Genomic DNA, 10,696 nt, shown 5'->3' on the forward strand with positions numbered 1-10,696 from the left:
CAACAGGATTTGAAGTTGGCATGCATGCACTGACACATTTTTAACTGCTTCCTCGATCCTTTTAGTTGCCACATCTTTGCTATGTAGGCACCAAGGAAAGGGTGTGATACATCTTAAGTTTCTGGAGGGAGCTTAAACACACACAAGACCTTGAAAAGGACTTCCTACCCACTTTGGCATGCATCCTTCTACTGTCAGCCCATTTCTCTACTCCAGCAGGCCCTGCTCATTTGGCGATTCAGATGCAGCTCCCAACCAGAAATCCAAACTTTTATCCAACCTTTCCCATAATTTCTACATGCTAGACTCATTATCCTCTTCACTGCTTTTTGTCTGCAGAGTCCATATGGGCCCTGCGGCTGGGGCTGCATTAACCATTGCCCCAGAGTTTCAGCCAAAAAAGCAAGGGCCTGTATTGTAATACAATACTTGATATTTACTGCAGGATGAGAGAACAGTGTCCAGGGGTAACACAGGATGCCATTCCATTGACATGTGAGGCAGGAAGTGAGAACAGCTATGCCCATCAGGCTCCTGCTATTCCCCAAGCAGCCACTACAGACCCCTGGTGTTTAAAAATGCTAAGGTGTGCAATCAAAATCATAGGTCATGAAAAGAATGCCTTAAAACCCCAAGTGTTAAACTGACATATTTAAGGGCGTGGAGGAAGCAGGCCTCCAGGTTTGAGGCAGCTGCACATCCCACTCAGTCAATTGTAAGGGCTGGAATTATATTTTCCCTTCATGAACAGTTGCTTCCTGTGCAGCCGCAATAAAAGTCCAAGACTAAAGCAACCCTAATTCGGAACCAGGTCCGCTTAAAGCCACAGCAGATTTCATTCAGAAGATGAATTGCTAGAACAATAAGAAAACCTTGCCTCTCGGAGCAGTTTCATACAATGGGCCACCTGCTTTGCTTATTGCACAGTAAACAGTAAGGGAGAGCAAGCAGCTAACATGCCAAAACTTGAAGACGGTGAAGAGGACACAGAGATTTTACCTCAAACACCAAATATTTTCATTGCCTTCCTCTACAAATCAGTTCAGTTCAATGTTATAGTACAATCACAAAGCTGAAGGATTAGACAGGGTTCATGAACAGCACCCACTGCTCCCAGCCCAGTACAGGGACCCAGTTCACATGCAACCTGCAAAACCATGAGTTTGTGTGAATGACCATGATTTGGTTTACTGTTACATCCAAAACCTTGTTCATGGTTTGTGTCACTCTACACACTCCAGGGCCTTTACTCCTTGTGGTTCATCTCAGGGAGACAAGCCACAACTCTAGGTTTGGATGTAATGCTAAGTCAAACCATCGCTTTGCCCTGGGTGCATACATACATACATACATACATAGTTTTATTTGTATGCCGCCTTTCCACAGCAAACCATGTTGAAGGGGGCTTACAACATGCAAAATGCAACATAACAAAAGTAGTCATAAACAATAAATATAACATTTTTAAAATACACAGCCAAACTAAACAATTTACACATAAATCACAACTAAATCTAAACTATAGATACTAGAAAGAAACAACAGCAACAACCTGCCACCACCAAAAAACCCCAACAACACTGAGGCATAGCAGCAGTAGGACCGGGCTCTGTGAGTCCACCAAATATTTGCTCATTTGTGCAGAGCCTCCGTTTGACGTAGCTTACATGTTAACTGAGCATTATGTTCTCAGCTTAACACCTGATTTTGTGATGTGTGAAGACTAAAGTCTTCACCGAAATACCGCAGGAGACAATACCCTGCTAGATAGAAATAGCCATCTGAAATCACTGAACTGAAAAACAGGATCCTCTGCCTAGAATTACTAGGTACAATTAACATCAACCAAGTAGCCTGTATTCTTCTGTAACACCACTTTCATTGGAGCACAGCAGGTCTTTCCCCCTGACTGACCACTTGGGGACTGAACTTTTATGCACCACTTGTTTCATCTCAGTATCATATACCAAATATTTTAAATGAATTTAAAGAAATATAAAAAGATAACAGTAAGGGCTTTATTATTTATTTTTTTAAATGTCTTTTAAAAATTTCTTTAATCTATCATAGTAGATTGTGATGATTAGCTCAGTTTTCTTTTAAATTTTGTGCACAAGAACCATTTCATATAACCCAAGGCAAACCCTTGGCAGCGCCATACAGTAATGTTGCCATACCCCATTTCTCCTCAGGCAACAAGTCTCACTCATGTTATATATACAGTTATTGAAAGAAAATCTGCACGGTTTCAGGGCTAGCCTGATCATACAATTAAATATAGCAGTTACAAAGCCAAGGAGGGGGGGCTGCCATGGAAACCACATCCTTTACAACATTTATTTATTAGCATTTACATCCCACCTTTTCCTTCACAGAGCTCAAGGTTCTCCTTCTCATTTACTCCCCACAACATCCCTGTCAGGTAGGTTAGGCTGAGAGGCAGTGACAGGCCCAAAGTCACTCAGGGAGCTTCATGGCTGAGTGGAGCTTTGAACCCTCGTCTCTGAAGTGCTAGTTCAATACTCTTAACCAGGACACATTCTACTCATGTAAAAACATGTCTGCGGGCTGGACTGAGAAGGCGATTGGGCTGCATCTGGCCCCCAGGCCTTAGGTTGCCTACCCGTGCTCTTAACCACCACACCACACTGGCTCCTGAATTGCAGAAGATGCCATTTCCATCATGTGTATTCACATGCAGCCTTTTTATCTTACAATCCTCTACTTGATTTAAAGGAGCCTGGGGCATGCCGCTTAAATTGTGCGGTTCAGCCACATGTGGAAGGAAAACTCTTTGGCTGGGTATCCGGGTGCCAGCCAAAGCAGAAGTGTCGCCCTGACTGCATGCAACAGAGCAAGTTGACAATGTCCCCTGGCACTGCAGGAATTTTTATTTACCTCTTTTTCAAGTTCCGACACCTCTGTGTTTTCAGCTCTGTTTCTGTTCCCAGAAATGTCATAAAAACTTTTTTAGAAAACAGAAAAATTTTATATTCCTGATCAGACATATTTACAACAAGTTGAGGAAGATGGTGGGAAACCAGAGCTCTCAGACTTCCCTCCGGTCAGAATCTATCCCAACACCTCCACCTACTGTATAGTCTTCTTAGTAAAAGAAAAATATGTAACACTTCCCAGTAAATCACTCTTTCCTTCGGAGGATGTTACAAAGAGGTAAATGCTGTGTTTACTCCTAGAGAGCAGAAAGATTACCTCATTCTCCAAGAACTGGCTAGAGATAATTTACCAGAGGTAAACAATAATCTAACGGGGATAAGTTTGCTCTCCTTGCACAGCTCAGTCTTAGACAGAGTTATATCCATACCTTAAGCTATTTGTGCCTAGGTGCCCCTATGCAAAGGCGGGACTGCCTGAGTATTGGGAGCAGTGGGAGGGGTGTGAGAAAGGTAGAGGGAGAGAGAGATGACATATACTAGACAAATAAATTCGGAAGTAGTCTTCAAGAGACAACTGCTTGCATGAGACAAACAGCAATGTGGAAATAGTGTGGGAGTGAAGGGAAACATGGCAGCAACATATCAAAGTTCAAGGCCATTGCATCACCTCTGAAATACCCAAACAGGTTGAATGGCTATTTCAGCATGGATAGTGTACCAGTGGATTTTTTGCAATCACATGAGGTTGGACTAGACAACCTCTGAGATGCCTTCTAACTCTAGAATTTTATTTTTTTTAATGCTACACTGATTGAGAGGGTTTGGAGCACATAATCCTGAACACTTACATCAGCCGTGGGGAAATATTGGCAAACTCCCAGTTCCCATCATTCCCAGCCAGCATGTCCGAAAGGTTGATGGGAGCTGTGGTCCACCAATATCTGGCAGCTCACAGGTTTCCCACCGCTGACTTATATGCTGACTCAATAAGCCAGTTACCAACTGGAACTCTTCATGTGCCTCAAGGCTATATGTGTAATTCAGCTTGCTCTGAACAAGGGTGGTCCTGTTGCAAAGAAACAGGAGAAAGCCTAAGCTAAGAGAAGTATTAGCAGTTCCTGCCATAAATCCTCTTCACAGTAGTTAAGGAGTATTACCCCCCCCCCCAAAAAAATAATAGGTCTTGTACACATATATGCCTAGTTATTCCCCCACACCCAGAACCAAGCCATAGATTGTGCAGGTAATGCCTCTAATTTGCCCATTAATTATCCCGTGCAAGTAGCAGATTTCATCCAGCAAGCCTACTCTTCCCCAATTAAATGAAGCAGCTTCGATTGCATTACCTGAGAAATAAAAGCTAAATTCCTACAACAAACACAGTTTAGCTAATCATATCATGCTTAAGAGGAAAAATGACCCTCTTGGCTGTTGCAAGTCTGTGGCATGAAAATTTAAATGTCATGACCAGTGACTGCTGACTACACCTATCTTCTGTTGTCCTATTAAATAATTTATTTATTTATTAATTATTATTATTATTATTATATAAAACAAACCCTGCATTTTGTAGTGCAACATGCTTTTTTCCAGCCCTGTGATGATAATGAGATCACTTTTTGCACTTGAGTGAATCCTAATTCGATAAGCATTTTCCTATAAACGGACCCCTCCTGTACACCCAAGCTTTTTAACTTGATGGAATCTTCCAGGATTCTTATTCTTCAATACACTCTGACCCTGTGAGATCACTGTGGGAGCCAGACCTTTTCACGTTGGCTAGACCCCTTGCCTTTCTTCCCTGTTCCCTTGCCTCTTAGCCATGTTTGCTATTTTCCCACCTTGTAGGACTTGTGAGAAAGCAAGTGCCAGTCTCATTCTAAAAGGAAGTTCCCTGCTGTGTTGATGGAGGGTTTATAGAAACCCAGGGTGGAATCAGATCCATCCACAATAAGCCTAAGCCTAATCAGGGATAGGAAAACTTGAAACACAGATCAAAGAAAGAAAGAAATCTGGGTAGTAGCAGTAGTATACTGCCCTTCATCCACAAGTATCAGGGCAGTTCACAACATACAGGTACAGGGAGCTGTCCACTACACCAACTGGCAACTAAGCACCTCTTAAAATCCCCACACCCAGTCACATTTGTACCCCAACAAGTCACAGTGAAAATTCAGTCAACTGTATTGAGCTTATGTTCAAGGCAAAGTGGGTTGGGATAGCCTGTGTTTTGTTTTGTTTTGTTTTGTTTTGTTTTGCCTTGCATTGTTTTGCCTTGCACCTTTTCTGTTCCATAGCACAGCGGAGCCATTTTTACTTACCGGTACTTTCAGCCATTTTCTGCAGATGAATATATTAACAACAACAAATTGGGGTAATTCTCCCAAGCCACGACATGCCCCAGATATGCAAAATGACATTGGTATTCAGTAGTCATGTCCACTGCAATGGCATCTTTCATGTCCACTAAACAACCCCAAAGGAATATTTCTGTGAACACGTGTAAGATGATGCAGGTTTACAGACATGTGTATGGACACATCAGCAGATCTGGCAATATAAGCTTTAAGACCCAATCTTTTCATTTCTTTCTCATAAAGAAATGTGGCTGCTGACAGAATCTCTATTCCCTTTGCCTTTTATAGGACTATTTTACTTCGTCCCTTTCGAGCTGAAAAAAGTTTTTTCAGATCTAGTTGTGTTAGTTAAAAGGGGAGGGGAAGTGACAAATGTTCAGAGTGTTAGAAATCAAACAGCTCTTTTATATTCAGCTCTGTAGAAGCTGTTAAGTGGGTAAATGTTTTTGATCTGCAAGCAGAATAGGAACATAGGAAGCTCCATCTAGAAGGCCCATCTAGGTTAGTATTGTCTACACAGATTGGCAGTGGCTCTCCAGGATTTCAGACTATGGTGGTCTCATCCAGCCCTACTTGGAGATGTCAGGGAATGAACAAGAGACCTTCTAAATGAAGCACACATGCTCTACCACTGAGCAATAACTCTTCCCCAAATTTGGAGAGATTGGGATTATTCATATTTATTAAACTGATCTGTGTCAATCTGGTATTTTATTATTTTGAGTTTATTGTCTTTAGTACCGCTAGTCATCCCAGAAAGGGCAGTATTAAACAAACATCCTAGTAAATATTAAATGACATTTTTGCTGCTCCTCTTATGCCCTTTCATGATATGCACAGAAAGATGCTGAAAGATTGCACTCTGAACCATTAAAATTTACAACAACTCAAATGTAGCTCAACAAACAATTACATATAAACAAACAAACAAACAAACAATTACATATGTACAGTATTTTGCAATAAATACAGCAAGAGGCTCAGGTTTATGTCAAACAGGCCCCAATAATGATAAGCAGGAAATATTTGATTTAAATCCCTCTGGAAAAGACCAGACACACAGTAACACACATACGTAACTAAGAGTCAAAGCAGAGGTGATTAGGCTGTGATCAGGGTGGAGAGTCCTATACATTCTGCATTACAATTTCTTTAACTAATTTTGAAAGAAGCTTGTTTCTTAATCACTGTGGGCATACTTTGTTTTACACATCACCACCACCACTTATTTTTCAGAATATCCAGTTGCTACGTAGAACTTTTAATAAGGGACGACAAGAAATATAAGAAGCTTCTGCATGGTTGACTACACAATGGATTTGAGAGAGAGACACCAAGGCTTTGTAAAACCTCTCAGTCCCTCAAGAGACGCAAGCTGAGAAGAGCCCACTAACTGAACCAAACAGCCAGGAAATTTGAGATTAAAGTTCAGCAGTGTAATCTTATATTTACACTCAAATGGAAAGTAGGCTTCCTCTAGGATTATCTCCTCTTTCTTCATCCTGTTCATCAATTTCATAAAACAGACAAGAAAAAAAAGAGCCTGCACAGAAAGTCTGCCCTAAAGACGTTACTTGAGCAATCATTTACCTCTCTGGCAACTAACTGAGAGCAGAAGTATGAAAAAGTGTTTACAACACGCTTTTCAGACACTTTCCTATATTGTTCATGCCTTGTGACCAAGTTCTTCCGCATAAATTCCCACATTACATTACAAAACAGACGATGATATGAATAACAGCAGCAACAACAAAGTAATAGAAAATTAAGAGCAAAAAAAAGAGGACAGTAACGGTGCTGATGATAATACACAAAATAATACAAGATCACCAGTTAAGAGAAAAAGAGGAAAATCACCCAGTCATTACTTAGTATATAATGAGTGCTTGTGGGACATTTGAAAGTAAAGCAGTCTATTCAGAGTCATTCTGCGGGTAGAATAAAGGAACTCAGCATTCACCCTCCTCTGGAGTACTACTACTACTACTAATAATAATAATAATTTAATATCGAACATTAAAAACTTCCTGATACAGAGTAGAAACCACATGCCACAGGCCTCAACCCTGACAATCCCCAGGGCTCAAATTAAGCCCTGTGATCTTACCTTAGTTGAGTTGGATTGTTTAGGCAAGAGAAAAAGACGTTCGCTCAGCACCTCAGTACAGCACAGAAGCAAACAAGGTTTCGGATCTAAGCAGCCTCCGATTCCGGTGGCTTTGACACCAACTGCACCACGATCCTGGGCAAGTCCACACAGAAGGAAACCCAGCTGAGTTCAAGGAGACTCCCTGCCACAAAAGCGCGCGCAGGACTGCAGCGCCAAACCTCCGGGTCCCCTTGATTCTCCAACGAGCGCCTTCTAACTCAATGGCCCCGTTTGCAACATGCAGAGCTCTGCGTTCAACGGCTCCCTCCCTCCCTCCAGGTCGTACCTCCTCCTGCCCAGCCCAACATCGCGCTTCCCAGCCGAGAGATATAACAAACCCTCCCTCCGTCTCCTTTCCTTTCGGAACGCTCCCTGCCCTGGCTCGTTTCCTCACTGACGTGTCAGGCTCATGGAGCAGCAGGCGGAGAGAGACCCGCACCCAGACTTCCAAGCGGGAAGGCTCCCCGGTGGGGAGCCCCACCCAAGCCCAGCTCCCGGACTCCCCGCACTCGCAACACGGAGCTTTAGTCCTCCTCCTCCTCCACCACCTCCCTGCCAGCTCCTTTCCGCTCTGCTCCTGGCGGTGTGCCGTGCAAGCCCTGTCCCGAAACGCCGACCTACCTTAAGCTTGCAGCGGGTCCGAGGACGGCGGCTGCAACTTCTGCTGCTGCTGCTGCTGCTGCAACAACAACAAGCGGAGGCGCCATGCAGCTTCTCCCGCTGCGAGACGCTCAGAATGGATGCAAGAGCCTGGCGGGGTCATCCGAGGACGGGTTTCAGCGTTTTGAGTGCATGTGACGCGGAACTGGCGGGACGTCTCGCCACCTGGTGGGCGGTTGTGACCCCTGCAGGCCCCGGCTCGACGCAGGCAGAAGTTCAACAGGTATATCACCTGTTTGCACCTTATCACAGCCTCCCCGTGCCAGGGAAATGCTGACTGCTAAAAGGAAGCAATCTCTTGAGGCCGTTCTTTTATCTATACTGTACTGTATTTGTACTGTATTTAAAAATTACCAGTAAATAGTTACAAAGATGGGGCCTGTTTTTTCAAATACAGTGGTACATCGGGTTACATACGCTTCAGGTTACAGACTCCGCTAACCCAGAAATAGTGCTTCAGGTTAAGAACTTTGCTTCAGGATGAGAACAGAAATTGTGTTCTGGTGGCACGGCGGCAGCAGGAGGCCGCATTAGCTAAAGTGGTGCTTCAGGTTAAGAACAGTTTCAGGTTAAGTACGGACCTCCAGAACGAATTAAGTTCTTAACCTGAGGTACCATTGTAAAAGCACAGAAAATGGTGCTCACCTTTCCATTATTAATTTTTTTGGCAGCTTATGCCATTCTTGCTTAGACAAGCCTACCCAGGTGCTTAGAAAGGAGGTAATTTTAATTTATTTTTAGTATTTTAACTTTTGGATGATTTCAAGTGAATGTTTCTCAATTTTATTTTTTTCTCTTTTTGTAAGAAGGATTTTTTCCCCTTTACAATCAAACAGTGTACAAATTTTATGGAATAAATAACTATAAAGCTATTGGCTGTCTAAAGAGAGAGAAAGAGGGCGAGGAACACTCAAGTTAACGATAAAATTAAAAGTAGCAGATAAAAGCAACATCAGATATTTCTGTTCGTGGTTAACATGTTTTGTTTTGTTTTTGTTTTTTTAAAAAAGACTTGAGGGTAAAAAGGCTCACTGCCTGGCACTAAAAAGATTACAGTGTGGAAACCAGGAAGGGGCGTAGCTCAGTGGTAGAGTATCAGTGTTGTAATGAAAAGGTTGCAGGTTCAACACCTGGAATTTCCAGGTAAGGACAGCTGCTGCCAGTTAGCATGCTGTCTACAATACCATAGCCTGATTCAAGACAGCTTCCTACAGACAGGATGCTGCCATCAAAAAGCCCCTCTTCCCAATCACCATCCACCACGCTTCAGTCAGTCAACAACCCTCTTTTCCACTCAGCTGCCATGCCCTTTGAACCCATGGAAACAAGTGGACATAAATGAAAGTGATAAAGCACATTCCTTGTTCTGTGAAGGTGCAAGGCGTGTGTATTATGTTTCCTTTCATCCACAGAATGTTTGGCAATGCCGTTTGCTTTTCACAACAGCTTGAGTTACCAGCCTATGTAGGACACCTTAGTTAGTTGACTTTACCTCAAGACTTATCTTTTAACAGGCCTTGTGGGGGCAGAGAATGGACTTTAAATCATAGAATAGTAGAGTTGGATCATCTAGTCTAACCCCCTGCAATTCGGGGATCTCAACTAAAGCATACATGACTGATGGCGATCCAACCTCTGTTTAAAAGCCTCCAATGAAGGACTTGCTTGCTGAGAGAGGCCAAAATTGAAATGCTCTGGTTTGCTGCTAAGATATATATGAGTTTTTTTTGTCAGTTTTGCCTAATGAATTGGTTTAGTTATTGGTTTATGATATTTATTGTTTTAACATGACTGCTGCAAACCATCCTGTGAATACTGACAGCTAATGGGCAGTCTAAAAATACTGGGACAAATAAAAGCAATAGTAAGATAGTCAATTTCCAAGTTGTCTACCAGCTGCTGGGAACAACAGAAGGCTGTTGCCTTAATGCAGGCATAAGCATACTCAGCCCTCCAGATGTTTTGGGACTACAATTCCCATCATCCCTGACCACTGGTCCTGTTAGCTAGGGATGGTGGGAGTTGTAGTTCCAAAACATCTGGAGGGCTGAGTTTGCCTATGCCTGCCTTCATGTTCTGCTTGTGAGCTTCCCAAAGGCATCTGAATGTCATTGTGTGATACCAGATCCTGGATGATTAGGAACATTGGTCTGATCCAGCAAAGCTCTTCTTGTGGTCCCAAAGACTCCCAGTGTCACTGCTTACCACTGTAAATTCATGTTGCTGCAGAGCTTCTCCACAAAGACAAAGGGGGATATCCTTGCATGTACATGGAAAATACAAAAGTCTTTTTTTAAAGTAATTTAAAAAACAACAACCAGTTTCAGCCTTAGTTTGCTATCAGCGAAACAGGAATATTAGGCCACAGGTGCTTTGCTGGTTTCTTCTAGTTTGTCCTTGAAAAAGAAGTTTGGGTTGTGGGGACAGACTGTGCATCTTTCAACAAGAAGATTCTGATATGGAAACAACCAAAAAAACCCCATTAGTATACATCCAATGTACAACTGAGCCATAGATGTGGACAATCTTATGGCGGTCTCTAAAGTTGTGGGAATGGATAGGGTAATCACTGTAATGCACTTTTAAATGCTGTGGAAATTAAATTCAGGCTAGTTTCAAATAAAATGCATGTA

At 42.6% G+C, this 10,696-nt stretch overlaps 1 protein-coding gene across 7 annotated transcripts in view; it reads right to left on the bottom strand.

The window, feature by feature from the left end:
• The window catches only part of LOC310682394 (serine/threonine-protein kinase Sgk3), a 52,389-nt gene extending 44,198 nt beyond the window's left edge, over window positions 1-8,191 (bottom strand). For 4 of the 7 annotated variants that reach the window (XM_083451223.1, XM_083451218.1, XM_083451221.1 and 1 more), the window contains exon 1: window positions 7,362-7,683. The gene's annotated coding sequence lies outside the window, so the exon portion shown is untranslated. The other 3 variants (XM_083451219.1, XM_083451220.1, XM_083451224.1) reach the window with 3 other exon arrangements.
• Window positions 8,192-10,696: the final 2,505 nt, after the last annotated feature.

The sequence above is a fragment of the Podarcis tiliguerta genome (assembly GCF_965153285.1).
Source record: "Podarcis tiliguerta genome assembly, chromosome: 7".
Classification (NCBI taxonomy): domain Eukaryota; kingdom Metazoa; phylum Chordata; class Lepidosauria; order Squamata; family Lacertidae; genus Podarcis; species Podarcis tiliguerta.